The 18,019-nt window shown below is 45.0% G+C and overlaps 1 long non-coding RNA gene and 1 pseudogene across 1 annotated transcript; both read right to left on the reverse strand.

Moving 5' to 3' along the window:
- Positions 1–10,764: 10,764 nt before the first annotated feature.
- LOC115327575 lies at positions 10,765–11,419 on the reverse strand (annotated as a pseudogene).
- Positions 11,420–16,589: 5,170 nt separating this feature from the next.
- Positions 16,590–17,187, reverse strand: LOC120840603. Its single transcript, XR_005715581.3, has 3 exons — positions 17,076–17,187; positions 16,723–16,977; positions 16,590–16,625 (listed from the first exon to the last, which is right to left on the reverse strand). It is a non-coding gene; the product is annotated as an uncharacterized LOC120840603 (long non-coding RNA).
- Positions 17,188–18,019: the final 832 nt, after the last annotated feature.

An 18,019-nucleotide genomic window follows, 5' to 3' on the forward strand; every position in this document is an offset into this window, starting at 1 on the left:
TCAGAATTATGTTCAAAGTTCAATGTACCCAGTCAACTAGCTTAGCCTGTTTGCAAATATATAACTGGTAAATTCACTTTTTATAATGTTGCGTTTTTTTTTTTGTGTTTTGTTTTTTTATATGTTATACTATGATGCCAACTTCTCTTTTATGATTTTACAGATTAGCAAATCCCAGGTTCGGTCCTGATCCGCGTCATTTGCCACGATATTTATATTTTTCCAGTAAAGTGGTGTGAAATCTTCGATACGTAAAGGTTGCGCGTGAACAAGCCATTCATTACGTTCGACCGTTCTACATGTCACGTCCGACGTACATACGCCTCAGAAATTAATAGAGTCACATACACTGCGTTGGAGAAAAGACGATCGCGCCATGACCTGACGCGAAGGATAGCACGAGCACTTTTAAATGTTTGCACTCACCGGCAACGAACTTGAAGCGGAATCCCGGAATCTCGAACGGCGAAGTGAGTCCCCGGCTTTTTGGCTTCTTGCCTGAGCAGGCCCATTTAGAACACATTCATAGCGTGATTCCATAACTCACGTGACATTAAAACGCCATGCGAGGATCCAACCGAAAGGGAAATGTACTAGAAGAGAGAAATTTGCAGAACAGCAACACCGACAACACCGACAACGCGACCGGCGAAGTTTAAAAACATGGCTTCGGTTAGGGCAATGAACTTTTAAAGCTAACGGTAACTGCTCGATTTTTTCTTTCCATATTGGTTTATTATTATAACCTAGCTTATTATGTTTTCTAAAAATATTAACATTAACGCACTCAATTTAGTCAATTGCGATTCTTTTTGACCCTGTTTTTTTGTTTGTTTTTGTTTTACACCTTCAGTTGTCGCCATCCGGCTTGAGGAGCGCTGTGTATGCGCGATTACCGGAAGTGGCCTTGAGTGGGACCACTGGTTATGATTTCACTGTGGTGTGAACGTCATGGTGAACGTGAACGTTGCTTTTCGATTGTGATAGCTGTCATTCCGTACAGATGTTGTTTATCCGCGCGTTATGACGAAAAGCTGGATGTAAAAGTGTCCATATTTGAGTTTCTGCAAGGGTGACTACGAAAGCGTGGACTACACAGCGAATCGATGGGAAGATCTCGCTCCTTGACGGCATGGCAGGGTGAGAACTTTTTGACCTTTATGATCGTGGTTTCGTTTCTTGTTTTTACTTTTCGCTGCATGCATGCTTTGGAGTGATGTGGTTGCGGCCTGGAAGCAACATATTCAAATGCTGGCGCTACTTGTAGGTACAGAACTAAATAGAAATGACTTTATTTATGAGTTCAGGTTGGAATGTTTTCGCAAGGTATGCAAGTGATAGGTTATCGCGGTTGCAACCAACACATCAATTAAAAAAAAAACAAAAAAAAAACAGAAGTACATTGTGTCGTTTCTGCGTATCCTCATCGGAGCGCAGAAATGATCCGCTAAAACTAACTAGTACGATCTATATTTTAGCGGGTCTCTGAGCTGTAGCTTGGAGTGCACGCAAGCCGGAATATGGTTCATTGATCAGTTTACTTATCCATACACCAAGCCATATACTAACACCCAATTTAGTTGGAGCCCCTACAGGCTCCCCAAGGAATCCAACCACAAACCAGGAAGCTATTATATTATTATTATTATTATTATTTATTTTCTCTGCCTGGTTTTATGTGCTCGTCCAATAAGCATTATTATTATTATTATTATAGCGCATTCGGAACATCAAATTGAAGAATAATTTTGATGTGTGTGATCCAAAATACCAGATTGAAACACTGCCGGTGTTTTTTTCTCAAATACGGAACCACTTCAGCTTAAGGAAGAGCATTTTTTTTATAATAATTTTTGATTACATTACCTTTCTTTGGATTAATATGATTTCCTCCTTTTTCGTTCTATTTCCCACAGAAGCGGTCAAATACACATTCCGGATACTGCTTTGATGAACTCGGGCTGCTGTACGGCCTCCATGGGACAAGTTTAAAATTGGCACTTAGAAGAGTGCTTCGGAATGTATAGGCAACTGGCTTGCTTCTAATATCACGTGTCTACAAGGCATATTTACGAAGATGAAAACAAAACACTGCTGTGGAGCACAATGTCAACGATCACTACAGCTAGCAAGGATGGAAACGCGAAAGATCTTCCCAAGCGAGCGGATTCTTGACGCCCCACCTGCAACGTGGTATACATGCAATGTGACCCTGGGCTGTAAAAAATAAGACACAGCCTCCCAGCCTTGGGCTATGTGGCCAGCCGTGCAGTCTACACCACCTTGAAAAACCTAAGGGGCGAAAAATGCAAGGCCGCATTGACAGCACGAAACAACTTGGCTACAGTTGGCTTGCACAGGAAGACTGTGCAACTGTCTTCCTGTGTGTGTGTGACTGTGAACAGCATAAATGCTGTAGAACACATTTATGCTGTTCACCAATTGGTGATGCCCGGCCAGTGCCGACTGGTTACATATCTCATAATGGAACTACTCGCCAAGAAAAAAAACTTCCGACTGTGAAAATTAACATACGAGTGAGCTCATTTTAAAACACGTGTTGTTGTCGCAAGAAAATGCCCAAGCATTTTCTTGCGACATGTTTGCAGCAAAATGAATGTTCACATTGATGCCAAGAATTCCAAACAAAAGAAACAGACAGCTGAAACTCTGCAGTCAGAGACACTCGCTGCCAACCGTCACGGATGTCAAGAAGCAAACTCAGACCAAGGAAGAGTATGTCTGACGCCTGGGGTGATGAACCCATCGTGAGTTCGAGCTGAAGCATGCGTTGGACTGCAGTGAAAACATTCAACTGAGAAACCTTTTGTTGCAAGGTGACAACAATATAAATGCCAGTGCAGCATCTGAAGAAAAAAAAAAAAAGCTAAGGGGCCAAGGCTGAACAAATTAGTTCCTGTCCGGCCAGCAACATACTTGCGCTTCATCCTCATGCAAAGGCAACTGCTCTCTGAAGTCAGTGAATCTGTGTGTGTGTGTGTGTGTGTGCATATGCAGATAGTCGGTGTCCTTGTAGCAGTCTTTTGGGTATCTTGTGGTGCTACACCGTAAATGCCAACATGCTGCACAGCTATTGTGTGTCTCGGTGTCACAAAATCTACAGCATCTAAGATGCACGTATATAAACGTTTTTCAAGACGGATATTTTCAGAGCCTATGGATACCAGGTGGCTCGTTTCGCAGTGTTCAAAGGTGACCAGTACCTTATTTATGACTCTTCTGTATTGTAAATTCAAGCAACTTTCAATATGAGGCTCCCATGCCCACTTCTGTTTGTGTACAAAACTTGTTGTTAGCCGCCTTAACTGTGTCGTTTCACAGACTCGGTACTGTTGAAGTACATCAGCGTATGGGGCAACGCTCGGGTATTACGGTACTTTTTTTGCAAATATAAAGTTTTCACATTGTGACATTGCCAAGAAATAGGTCACAGGTGTTTTTTCGATGTAGTAACCAGGTACGTTGCTTGCTGCAATACAAGTACTATATTTAAACTGGCAGAGTGTATTGAATTGCTGAAGCTATGCAGGTTTATCACAGGTCTAAGAAATGTTTGTCAAAATATGTGCAATACATTTTTCAAACTATGTGCAATACATTTTTCAAACCAGCACATCACAATTTTAGAACTTTTATACTTGTCTGGCAGTTTGCGTCCCGTTGCTGTTGCATCAGGTGTCCCTAAGGGTAGTGTACTCGAGCCTCTATTTTTTCTAATATATATCAATGACCTATCATCAATTAAATCGACAATTAGACTTTTTGCTGATGCTTGAGTTATTTACTAGACAATTAATACACCTATAGTGATCCCAATATTGTCCAAGACGATTTAGATGCAATATCTTCATGGTGTTCCCTATGGCAGATGAACATTAACACATGTAAATGCAAAGAAATGTCCATAATTAAGTCCTCCACCAAAAAACTAACCCAGTACCCGTTACTTTCCCAACCACTAGAACATTCATTGTCGTACAAGTATTTGGGCATGTATTTACAGACTCATTATCATTGATTGAGCAAATAACAAATATTGCACTAAAAACACTTAATTTGTGAAAACGCCATTTGTATGAGAAAATGTTTGTGTTCAGTAAACACATGGATGATACAAGATACATAATAACCATATAAGAACTGTATGAGAACTATATAAGAAACTTCTTACAAGTTTCTTATACAGTTTTAATCTAGTTCTTATGTGGTTTTTATAGGGCTCTTATATGTTCTTATATATCTTTTATGATTCATATGTGTTTGTTGGACACAGAAATTTCTCTTGCAAATGAGATTTTTCAGTAAGGATTAAGACGAAACTACTCGCATACAAAACATTTATCCTCCCAACATTAGAATATGCAAGCATAATTTGTAATCCACACATAAGTTACCTAATTTCGAGGCTCGAATCTTCAGAACAAAGCAGCCAGATTTATATGCAGTGATTATTCTTCCGAAACTAGTGTCTCCGCTTTAAAAGCTAGCATAAATGTTCCTAATCTACAAAGAAGACGAAAAATAGCCCGATTGTGTTTTTTTAATTTTTATTTCAAGATGTATATTACTCAGATTCCAGTTTTCAATCTACTTAGTGCTGGGCTGCCAATTTTATATCATCCATATTAGATAGTTCCTGCAAGATTGAATCATTTCAGTGCCATACTTACACTTTCCTCTTTTCTTCCTTAGTACTTTGCAACACTGACTAGAACCAACTACCTGACCATATTGTAACTGAGAGATATCCCATTTCATTTAAAAAGAAGGGCATCAATTTGTGTAACTGAACCTTGATTTGTAAAACTCCATCATAACAATAACATGCTAATAAGCGTTCTTTGTGTGTGTTACATTTCTTTTGTTGGTGTTTATTTTTTATGTTCCATTACATTTTTGTCTATTTTTGAATCCCCCCTGATGTAATACGTCTTTGGATGCCTCTGAGCTGAATAAAATTAAATGAAATGAATGCCTCTGCAACATTTATCCAATCGTTACTTTAGGTAATTTTATCTGGTCCTTCTACTTCGATTATTGTCATTTCAAAGGGATTATTTTTTTTATACAACTCCCATGTCGTTCAGAAATAATTATACCACCGAGTTTAACGCTTAAAAAATAACAGATTTGTCTCAATATATCACTTTCTTGTATTTCACTACAATAATTATAGGTTATAATAATTTTCCTGCGTTCTAAAATTAGTTCTTTAAATCACTCGGCGTTCACAGCTCTCACGTTAGCTCATAAGAAATAAATAGAGCGAAAACCCGCGTTTCTACGACGAAAAAGCTACGCGCGAAGCCTTCAGCTCAGCTCTATAGCGCGGCGCTCGTCAGCCTGCTGCCGTGACGTCACCGGAGGCGTGTGCTGGCCTTCTCCTCTAGGTGGTGTTGCCATGGCCGAGCCCAACGTTACTTTGACCGAGACAGCATCGAACTTTCCAACAAGATTTTCACAGAGGCAGCGTAGACGCCCCGCATGGCTCACAGACTTTGTGAGAGATTGCGAGGACGCAGTATTTTGAGTGCGGGCGTGTTAGCGGGGAGCTCCACTCAACTAAAGCCCCTCGATATGCTTTCGTTTGTCTTCGCAAGTAGCGCCAAATGCGCGAGCGCACGTGGCCCGTGTCTCGAGCGGCCCTTGGAAGCAAATGGCGGCGCAGCACTGAAATGAGCGGCCCTTGGAAGCGAATGGCGGCGGAGCACCCGCTCGTGGCACGTGTCTTGCGCATTTCCACAACAATGGTTGGCGGTACTTGTGAAAACACCTTTATCAAGGGGCTTTACACTCAACGGACACCCAGCGCCATCTGTGGAGGGGCGGAGAAAGCTCCACACCGACGGACAGCTGGCGCCACCGGTGGGGAAGAAGGAAGAGGATCGCGAGAAGACTCGCGCATATCATGTCGACTGCAATATGTAATCCGTGTTAATCCGAATTAAATCGTTGAGTTTAATCAATATCGCTTCTTCACCACAATCACGACTAACAATTCGAGCAAGCGCTCGAAGAGAAGCGAACGGAGAGCGCGATGCGTCATGGGATATCCGGCGCAAACAAAAACCGAAAGAAAAGATTCCCCGCATTCGTGACGTAGCAAGGCTGCAGGTTATGAGCTTGGCCCAGGGTGTATGACAGGTGGGGAAACGGCCCATAGAAACCTACCACAGCGCCGTGACCGGATTGTGTACTCGTCTGCTTGCGGGTACCCCCGATTTGCGACAAATGGCGCTGCGGCGAGAAGAAAAAAATTGGAATCGAATTTGCATGAAACTCTATGGGAGATTGCGCAAAATAAACTGAGAGCAGGACAGTCCTCCATTGAAAATCCACGAGAAACCTTCTCCATCAGTTTAACCGGTCGCCAGCGTTCGCGCACTTAGAGTGAGAGTTCGCGGTGCTCCACATAGATGGCGCCACAGAAAAAGAGAAAACCGAGGGGGACACAATGCGGTCGCTCATTTGGCTCTTGTTTCACCACCTGTCTATCTTACACCCTGACTTGGCCCTTGGTGGCGATGTCAGCGTTGTGGTGGTGTCAACAGCGTCAGCGCGTAACAACCGAGCCGTTCGAAGTACCCGTGGGGTGACGAGCGTGTAGCTGGCCCAAGGAGGCTCTGGCCCAAGGAGCACGTTGCTTCCACAACACTGTCAGGTTAGGGCTGAACGGGGTAGGGAAAGCAACTTTTGTTCGAGTTTTGAGCGACGGGCTAATCTTCTAGGGGGAGGATGGCTGTGCCCGGTTGCACGAACGAGGGTCCGAGAAAGAGGGGAGTCCTTCGTTTCCGTCTTTATGGACCATTTGGTACAATGCGCGATTTGTGAGTTGAGCTAGGAGGAAAGCTAAGAAGGAAAATGTTGAAATTCCAAAGAGCCCCTATTGAAAATTCCATCAAGCTACGTAATTCGGGACACTGACTGCCAGTCAGCAGCGTTGGTGGAACGTGATGGACCATCAGACGTCATCTGATGGTCCATCAGATGACGTCTGACTGCCACTGCCAAGGGAATTTCATCAACAAGGGCAGCATTTATATAAAAGTAAAGCTATACGCACTCATAAATATCGCCAAATGCCTCGATAAAACAAAATGTTCGAGAAAAAAAGAAAAAAAAAGCAGCACCAACGCGCATCGAATCCGCGACCACATGCGTACAAATCGGACACCTTAACCGCTATGCTACGCCACCTTTTTCTTTTTTTTTTCTTTATTGCATGGGAGGTTAGACATAAACCACTTATTCACAGTTCACGGGCATGGTTCAATGTCATTTGTTAAGTCGAAATTCTTTGATATCTATGAGACTACTAAACAAAGGTAACCATTCCGGAACTGCTTCTTGAATGTCATACACACTTTTGATACGGGTTACAAGGTCAATGAAATGTAAGCGTACAGTCTTTGGGTACAAATTCTCATTTCTAATGTCAAGGCGTGATTTCCACATGCTGTATAACGCTACAAGCATCACCAGATCGAAAGGAAAAGTATCTTTAGATGACACAGGAAGAAAACGAATCGTGTAAGTTGTAATATCAATGTCTTTCTTTAGTGTGCGCTGCAAAACGTCCCAAAAGAAAACCGCGTCCCAGCAGTGAATAAATACGTGTTCGACTGTTTCGGGCATTTTACATAATGGGCAGTTTACTGACCACGGAACATATAGGCCCTTTTCCTGCAGCCATACCTTGGTAGGTAATACCCAGCAGTGCAGTTTAAAAAAGAAAGTTTTTGCCGCCGGGGGGATGCACATTTTTTTCACCCGGCGTAGTACATCTTGGTCAGGACCATCGCCGAACATAGTGCGATAAACTGGCATTGGAAAGAGGACACATACAAGATCTCTTGTCAACTTCTTACGTGTTACAGACGTCAGATAGTCTCTTGAAAATCTTACTGACAGAAAGTGATAAGCATCAACTACTTCCCTTAGGCATCCTTCTAAAGCACATGTTTGATATCCTGTGGAGGATACAATAAAGTCCGCAAGAAAGCATCCCAGCTTGTTCTGAATGACATCTCGAAGAAAAGGATGTTCCTGGTCTCGTAAGAAAAGAAATCGCGAAACCAATTGGCGAATAAACAAATGAGGAAGGCCTAGTCCCCCCTCTGATACACGTCGAAACAAGTTGTCACGACGCATGGGTTCCCAGGAGGACTTCCAGACAAGAACACTAAACATCCTGTGCAACTTCTGTATATTTATCCTTGCACAGTGCAGTACTTGCAGGATATACTACAACTTCGCCGCTAAAAAAATGTTGCAGACTGTCGAACGTGCAAAAATGGACAAATTTTTGTGGGACCAGTTCTTGGCTCGTTTCTCCAAGCCAGTCGCAATTCCGGACCAGTAGGACTTGCTATTCCGGAAGTGCCTCAAGGGCACACCTAGGTAGTCACACGGAGTGCAACTCCACTGGATGCCTTCATATTGTTCTGGCATCGTGGCCCAAGCTCCATGCCAGAAACCTCGGCACTTTTCTAGGTTCACTGAGGCTCCAGTGGCCTCGCAAAACCTGTGTGTGAGTTCCATAGCATGGGACACACTGTTCTTGTCTTTGCAGAAGTAAGCGACATCATCTGCATACGCCAGTACTTTGACTTCGGTGTTGCACAGGGTGAAGCCTTGAAGTTTCTCACTTCTCGGTATACTTTGGCATAAGGGTTCAAGATATAAAGTGAAAAGTAAAGGCGATAAGGGACAGCCCTGTCGTACTGAGGAACGGACTGGGATACTTGCTGTGACTTCGTTATTTATGACTAAGCGTGTGGAACAGTTACTGTAAGACATTTGTACACCTTGAAGTAGAATATCCCCAACACCAATATGAGACAAAATTTTGAAAAGAACATGATGACTGACACGGTCGAAAGCTTTCGCCAGATCAACTTGGACCATTGCAATCTGATCACTACTGTTGGTCACACACTCTAACACACTTCTCGCAATGTGTACATTTGTTTGAATAGCCCGTCCGCGATACCCGCAAGTCTGGTGATCTCCAACGATACCACAAATGACACTTTGTAATCTATTTGTCAGGAGTTTAGCAAAAATCTGATAATCCACATTACATAACGTTATGGGCCGATAGCCGGTCACTTGTAATAGTTTGTGTTTGTCCTCGGTTTTGGGAATGAGTGTAGTATGCGTTCGCAAAAATGAGGGGGGAAGACTCTTGGTTTTGTAGGCCTCTTGAAAAATCTCAAGCAGTATGGGACATAAAGTGTCTTTTTGTAGTTGATAAAATTCTGCAGGAATGCCGTCTGGCCCTGGCGTTTTTCTTCTTGGAAGGGCATTCACTGTTTTTTCTACTTCATCTAGGGTGAAAGGGGTCTCAAATTCTTGTTTGCATTCTTTTTCTAATTGAGGCAACAAAGAGACTAGTTTATCTAGATATTCGTTATCTGTCGAGGCTGGACCATTGCCGAATATATTTTGGTAGTGTTAAAAAAAGACATGTGCTATAGTCTCTTTATCTGTAACGATAAGGCTGTTCTGTTCTATTTTATGGATTTCTTTAGATATTGCATACCGTTTCTCCTCCTCCATTGCCCTTTTCGTTGGCTGTTCTCCTAAGCAAAATTTTTCAGCACGGGCGCGCACAACCGCGCCTTGATAACGCTCGTGATGAAATTTGTCCAACGCAGCTTTCGTTCGAGTTATATCTTCCAAACCTTGCCCAGGACTTTGGCATTCTAGTTCTACCAGAACACGCAAATTACGTAGCAATGTTTTTTCTGTCTCAGCCTTCTGAAATTTAATAATAGTACCTCTCTCAATTGCTAGCTGTTTTAGTTCTTGTTTAAGGAGCTCCCATTTAACAAATATATGTTCGGTTGTTTCTCCTATTTGCTTGATTAGATCTTTCGTACTGGCTACAAAGACTTTATCTTTTAATAATTGAACATTTAGTTTCCATAACTTCCAATTTATATTCTTTTTTCTTCGTTTCTTCCCAACAGTTACTAACACCATGCAGTGGTCTGTGAAAAATACTGGTTCAACTACATAACCACTTAAAGTGTTAATTAGGTCTACAGAACAGTAGATTCTGTCTAACCTCGCGTGAGAGGAGTTCTGAAAATGTGTAAATTGCAGGTGGTTTTCTTCCAGCTGGAAAGGGGCAACATCAAAAAGATTTCCTTCGTCAACTATGTCCAGCAGTAGACGTGCGCTCTGGTCAATTCGCGGTTTAAATGGAGTTCTATCTGCTTCGTTGCAAACACAATTAAAATCTCCTAAAAGAACTAACATTCTATCTGATATTAAATATGGGCGCATGTTATTAAAAAATACAATTCTGCTATTAACCTCATTCGGAGCGTAAATACATATAATTCTCCACCTTATGTCAGAAACTTGAAAGTCGCACATAATGAAGCGGCCACAGAGGTCTGTGGTGACCATTAATTCAGACAGTTGGAAAGACTTCTTAATAAACAGTAAACAGCCCCCAGAGTAACCTACAGCGTGACTGACACATACTTCATAGTCACGCAGAAAATGCTGCAGGGCACGCTCTACCTGTTCATCTGTTGAGAGCTTTGTTTCCTGTACGGCCAGAAAGTCAACCTCCTTATCTTCAAGTAAACGTTTCAGTTGATATTGTTTTTTCCTAGAATTAAAGCCTCTAACAATTAGTGTTGCAAAACGAGGCCCATCAACTAGAAGGGAAGGAGGAGAAAAAGGGGGAGGGGGAGATGGAGAAGGAGGGGAGGGAGAGGAGAGGGGCTATGAATTTGGGTTTAAACACTAGCAGCTTGGGTGCAAGGTAGGTTTCCGCTTACTCGCGGTGATGGTGTCAGGTGGTGCATCTTGTTTTCGTTTGGTGTCGTTAGTGTCCTTGGAACTGTTTTTGGTCACGTCCCTTGAGTCCGGTAGGTCGTCGGCTTCTTAGCAAGATCTGCGGGCTGCTGAGTTAACTTCTGTTGTAGCGGGGTATTTTTGTCCTTGCTTTCCTGCAAGTCTTTTCCTTCATTCTCTGTCTCCGAGCTGGTTTGTGGTGTTTCCGAGACTTCCTTGACAGCTGGATCTTCGTTCTTATCGGAAATAGGAGGTCCGGCCTCTGCAGACCCGGCTTGAGTTGGGAGAACCTCACCAGTGGCGTCTACGACCTCGGAGATACCCATGAACTCTTGGTTGGCATCTGGTTCTGTGCCAGAGCCCCGTAGCACGGCTGCATAGCTGGAGTAGCACTCGTCACTTTCGTGTCCGAATCTGTTGCAACGCGCACACTTTGGGGTGCGACACTGCCTGCGTATGTGACCAACTTTCTTGCATCTCAGACACAAGGGTGGTCGTCCGGACATGACCAGAAGGGACTGTATGCCGGCAACTCGGAGCAGATGGGGAATATCTTCGATGTCGTCATGTCATGAAGAGTCAGACAGACCTCTCTGTTCAGCGTTTCCATGTTTTCCATCCCTGGCACGCGCCACTTTTCTCTCGAGACGCTACGCACGGTTCCAAATGGCGATAATGCTTCAGCAATCTTCTTATCTTCTAAGTACGACGGAAGCCAGAGGAGCTTGAGCTTAACGTCTTTTGAGTTCGGGTCGATGACCATGCACTCTTTGCCCTTCACCGTCAGTTCTTTTGCTGCTTTGAGCTTCTCCGCGGCTTCAGAACTCACTAGCGTAACCATCCAAACGTGGCTCATTTGGAACTGTCCAAGCGGCAACACTTCTCGGAGTTCGATGGCGTCTTTGAGTCCGTCGCGAAAATCAATTGCACGGTAGGGCCTGCCCGACATGTCGGCATGAAGAAAAACAGAATTGATGCACAAGCTTCCGGGAGGAAACCGTGGAAGTAGGATTCGATACTTATCTGGGCTAGTCGCCTGAGCTTGGCTTTTTCCTGGGGCCGCGGGTGCGGCTGCAGCGTTGACCGGTTGCATCGTTTGAAAGTCGTTGTTTGCATATGAACCAGAAGGAGAAGGGTTTCCTCGGCCTGGGGCCGATTGTTGACTTGCAGCGGAGAACATGAAAACGCGTCCGTTCGAAACGGCGTCTTCTTCTTTCTCCCTATGCTACGCCACCGTTAGAGAAACTCGATTTGACTATTCGTTTTATACGAAATGCTTTGGCTGCAAATGCAGTTAAGCCGTCAGCATGTTATGCAAAGCACTCGTACATCACTCGCCGTACTTCAGTTCTACTCACCTGCCATGTAGAGTACTTTCGCGTCGTAGAACGATCCTTTTGTTCGCGCATCACCGGCCCAGTAGACCTGGTACACCCTGTCGTCTTCAACTACACCGCTAAAGTCCCTTACATCGTCGGAACTCACAACAGGCTGGGTCTTGTCGAGTAGAAATTCTACTAAACATAAGACATTGTAGAGCCCGGGCAGGATCGACAGGTTGGAGCGAGCGGGCAAACAAAACGAGTCGAGAGCGATCGTTCATGAAAGCTCGGCGAAGCCTCTATGGACGAAGCGAAGTGCGAAGTGTCGTGTTCGGCGCTTCGGCGGGCTTCTGATCAAGGTTGTCGGTCGGTTGCGTGTCATATCTCTAACGTCAGCGGTTTTACGGGCTCACGTCCCAAAATCGTTTTCTCGTGCATAGATTACTTTTCGTATTCATAGATTTGACTAAATGGTGGTATCCGAACGAACTTTACGTCCTTTGACCGTACGTCTGTCTGCACGTCAAAGCTTTCTGACGTACAGTCAGAGACAATCGATGCACAGTCAGAATCACCACCAAGACATCCTGATGGCATTTCGCGGCGGCCGACTGCCACCAGGAAACCATCAGAAAGCCGACAAGCGGGGTCTGACTGGAGTTTGCCTGTCGGTCAGAGTAACTTGTTGGCCAATCAGACATGTTTGACGTACAGTCAGGCACAGTCAGCGGTCCACTAGAAAACATTGACTGCCAAACAGGGTTACATTGATGGATTTTTCCTTCGGGGCGGCGCTGCTCCGAAGGAATCTGCCACGTCACGACTACGTAGCAAGTTCCCCAACGTTGCTAGATCACCTCCCAAATAGGTTCCGTATGCATCCACCAGGTGCACATTGAAAGATCGTTTATTTAGCTTTAAAAGTAGTTTCCTTGTGCCTTTCACCGGAAGAATGGTGTTTTTGAGGTTAGGGTGCAACATGCAACACGTTCAAGCTAGAAAATGAGCGCTGGAATTTCGTTTCCCTACCCCTTTAAAGCCCCTACATGTTTCAAAAGTAGCGCAATCTGCGTCGATGTATACGAAACGCGTGCAACGTGCAGCCCTTGTGAAGATCATGTCACAGCTCAACACGTACTGAGCTAAATTTCAGACGGCATGTTCTTCCCAGAAGTGGCGCGCGGCACGTGTCTCGATTATTTCCACAACAATAAATGGCGCCACTTTTCCTAGGATAGAGGGGCTTTAGTGCTACTTGCTGACGAGCGCAAACAGATCGAGGGGCTTTAGGTAGAGGCAGACCTCGCTGCGTTTGTCTCCGCTGCACTGTTCGAAAGCCGGGCGTAAACTAGCGTCTGTTATTAGAGACCTTTAGTAGACAAGCTAAGCTTTGCTAGCGGGAGCTCGTGCCGTCGCTTTGAAGCATGGATTGAGCACGCGCGCCCGCAAGGCCCGCTCTCCGCAGTGTATACCTTCTAAAAATGGTCTATTAAAACTCAATTTTCCCTCGCCGTCTGTCCACGGGCGCTGTCAGGATGTTTGAAAGGACGCAACGCGACGCAGAACGGAACCACGACCTCAAAATATGAGATTTTGGTTAGCAAGGGGCGCTGCTCAGAACTTGAGAGCTACGGGTCTACATGAGGTGGTGGTGCTGCAACTGCCATACAAAAAAAACCTCCCCTAATATTTGTTTGTTTTCCTGGTGCCAGCAAGTTTTTAATTCGATTTAAATGATTAGTGGCATATTTTCGTCTCCCGGGGGTACTTCCCTCGTTGTCAGGTACATAAATAAAACTCAGCGAGCTTTGATTCGCAAAACCCGATTATGATGCCCTTTGATGTGTTTGTCTTGCAAGTAGCGTCAAATGCGCCAATGCATGACGTCCGTGTCTCGAGCAGCCCTTGGAACCATGTGGTGGCGCAGCACTGAAATGAGCGGCCCTCGGAAGCAAATGGCGACAGAGCACTCGCTCGTGGCACCTGTCTCGCACGTTCGTAGAATGATGGTTGTCGGTGCCTTTGGCACAAGGAACGGAGTTGGCCAGCGCATTCTATACCCTCGCTTCGCATCCGCATTGAGGCCAACCCGCCGAGAAAACTGCCTCCAAGGTTACTCGGCCGAAGGGCAAGGACGCCGCTGCCTCGCGCAGCTCCAATGCTCCTCGCACCGCGGCCATATTTCGCCGAAGGAAATAGAAACGCGGTTGGTGTTCCAGGTTTTCCTGCCGCCTTTCTCTGCGATTCACGCACGAAGGGTCGTGAGCGGGCCCGCGTCGGTTACAAACTCCGTTTCATCTTACGATGGACCGCCGAGGACGCTACGAGCCGTCTGAGCCAATCCAATGCCGTGTGAGTGTCACGTGGCATTCGATTGGGGCGTAGCACGCGATCCGTACACAACGCTGGATTGGCGGAAATGGTCTGTAGCCTCCCCAGGTGAAAATATGAAGTGATATTTCAAGTGGTACCTTTTGCTTTCAAGTGGTACCACTTGCAAGTCGAGTGGCACCACTTGCAAAAATGTTCACTTGGGTCTGCAGTGGTTCATCGTAAACAGGCGCAGTACGGTTAATAAAATGCGTGTGCCGTACTGCTTGCTCCTGCTGTTTATTCCGCAGCGCACATCGCAGCATCAATTTTATTCTTTTGATGCGGGGGCGGGGCCGGTGTGTTACGGGCCTTACGATTCCCGCTTCTTGTACGACGAGTGGCTCGGTGCTGAAATATCGTTGCGTCTCGCACCTTCGTTGTAAATTGTATACGAATAGCGAGACAATCTCCTCCCACAAAGCCCTCCCCTCTTTCCATTGTAACAAAGCGAAGGCCGGAGAAGAGGAAACCACAGGTCATGACGAGAGTTTTTTGGGAGGCCCTGTTCAGCGTTTATAACGTTGACAAAAGTTTTTCGAGCCAAGAAAGAAAGGATAATGCTCGAGAAAAATAGAAAACATGCCGCACCGCCAAATTTATACTTCTACCCAATAGATGGCGCCTCCTACCTCTTTCCACTTTACTCTTAACCTGTCACCGGCTGTAGTGAATTTGCATCCCCGTGCAATTTATTAGCTCTGTGGTACATCGCGTAAATTCGTTCCCCGTAAATTTGATATGGTGTGCTTCAGTACCCAAAGTCCTAGGATAGTTTACCCTGAGCGTAGGACGAGTGTTGTCCATTTTCCCGCGATATAGTATATATTTATTTATTTCCTGATGTTTGTCGAGATATCTTAAACTCTCAAGAAAAAAAGGGTGTCAAAAGGTGTATTCTTACACCCTTTGTCCTATATAATACACCCCAGAATTTCAATTCGACGTACAGTGCCCTACAGTCGAACTTTGAGCCCGAAACTTTGGGAGGAGCTGGATAGCCGAGTGGTACAACATTTTAAATAGCTAAAGTACGTATCAAAGACCTCATAGAGAAAACACCGAGTTTTTACAGTAGGGCCAAGAAAGCCCGAATTATTTTTTTCGTGTTCAGTAAAACGTACATTAGCTATTTTATTAAGTTGTACCACACGGCTATCAAGCCCCTCGTAAAATTTCGGGCCGTCTCTTCGACTGTAGGGCGCTGTATGTCGAATTGAAATTTGGGGGAGTATTATATGGGACAAAGGGTATAAGAATACACCTTTTGACACCCTTTTTTCTTGAGAGTGTAAGGGACGGTGCTTTCACGTGGCACATAACGTATACATTACAGAAGAAAAGAAAGCGAAACGCACACGGCTTGCAACTATAGTCGATGTGCAGTAGACGCTCCGCATTCAGCGCGAGCTTTCTGTCTTCGATAACAGTTCGGCGCACGCGCAGCCGGCTGTAGGACCGTTCGTCGAAAGACAATTCGTAGCAGGGCAACTCGTAGCAGGGCAATTCGTCGCATAGGGCAATTCGTCATAGGGCACTTCGTCATAGGGCAATTCGTCATGATGACAATTCGTCACCCTATTGAAAAAGCTTCTTATGTGTTTAATTTTCCCAGTTTATCAAGTATAGTGCTTCGAAATGAATATTCACGAACGGAGCTCCTCGCTTGTTTGGTACTTTCCTTTGCAGTATATGTTTAAAAGTTGGCCTAAATACTCTACTTTCGAAATGGATACTAACTACTTCTGTGGGTGCACCACAGTGAGTTATAACTGTGCAGTACTAATTTTTAGAGGACAACCACTAAGATGTCAGTTCACCGAAGGAGTTTTATTCGCATCTGTAACTCTGCAAATACCCCTCCGCTTACAATGTTATACTTCTAGCGCAAGCCTCGAGGATATCCATGTTGTCTGTTCCATCGTAGCGTCCAAGAATTCTTTGGAGGCGCTTGTTGAATGCCTCCTGCTACCGCGACACCCTTGTGGCAGTGACCCCGCTTGCCGCTTGACTGAGCTTCATGTCGCTTAGGGCCTGCTCCTTATTCAAGGACTCAAGGAACAGCCAGATGTTCGGTGAAGTGCACCTCACGTTGCTCTGAAAAACGAGAATAGGAGCATAAGAAATACGATATAAAAACTGTAAATTGCGTATGCGAGACAAATTAAGTAGAAATAAAATTATGAGCAATTACCTGTAGCCCATAGTGCCACGCCTCCACACTGTTGTTTGTCCGCGGCATTCCATCAAGTGCCGCCTCGTACACTGACCAGAGTTTCGGAGGAAATTGAGCCGAGCTGACGCCGTTTCGACGTGGTCAACCGACGTACACGTCCTCAAAGTAGTCAGCCAGTCCGATCGCCTCCTGTGGGAATACTTCCAACAAGTCTTGAAACGCCTCTGGGATAGCCTCAACAGGAAGAAACGCCAAGGCTGGGAGCATTTTCATCTGGAATTAAAACAGTTATTACATAGGGTACACCACCTAAGAGCGAGGCTCTATCATAAGAGAAACCGAACATTATTTATCTATGCACAATAACAAACCTTGACTGCAAATGCCTCGTCCGTGCCGTAACATGCTTGAAATCCCAGCGCGCACAGCTTACGATGAACCGACTGGGCCAGGTGAAAAAAACACCCTTGAATCCGGATGTCCGAAATGACGTCACGAACAGCGTTAATAGCAGCAATCTCGAAGTCCGTGTACAGCACACGAACAGCGCAGGGCCCGACGTTGTCGATGACGACAGAGAAGAACCTGGTAAGGTAACACGCAATGAACACGATTTTGCACAACCAATCACTTCACGTTACAATAGCTAACAAGGTTACAATTATTAGTGGTGTACCTCCTATATGTTTTCTAGGTTTTGTTGGGCAGTAGACCGTACACCATGGGCACGACGATCCCGTTCTTCAGGGCATGAAGTGTGTACAACTGGTAGAATAGTGAGGGCACTACCTTAAAGGAGCTGTGCAACGATATTCAGTTGGAATGTTTTTCACTATACACGAGCTTACTGGCACTAGTGGGACCCAAGGATACTCGCACGCAACGCCACTGGCCAAGAAACTCCTTTGTTGCGGTGAAATTTTAAGGACAAAAGCAATTATTTTCGTTCAATCTCTCCTTTGCAAAATTTGATGACGTAACGTGGGGATCGCAGAACACCCAAGTGACGATATTTTAATGCGGTTCATAGATTGGACCCGAGCATTGCGTGAGCACTCGATTTAGGCTCATGATAATTACTAGCTCGAGAAGCATTCGGGTAGTCGCCCGCGTCCAATCACTGCAACGACGACAATAGCCGAGCCATAACAATGTCTGGAACTCAGCGCGTGTCCTGTGCTTTGCCAACCCCAGCGCGTGGCTATGATCAACATTGGCGGCATATAATCGGCTCCAGATCGCGTGGCCGCTTGTTCTGGCTGCGAGTTGAGGGGGTGAACGCTGCTTATTTTTCTTTAATTTTTTGTCTGGGACT

Source organism: Ixodes scapularis, unplaced genomic scaffold (assembly GCF_016920785.2).
Source record: "Ixodes scapularis isolate PalLabHiFi unplaced genomic scaffold, ASM1692078v2 PGA_scaffold3__209_contigs__length_174095766, whole genome shotgun sequence".
In the NCBI taxonomy this organism is placed as follows: domain Eukaryota; kingdom Metazoa; phylum Arthropoda; class Arachnida; order Ixodida; family Ixodidae; genus Ixodes; species Ixodes scapularis.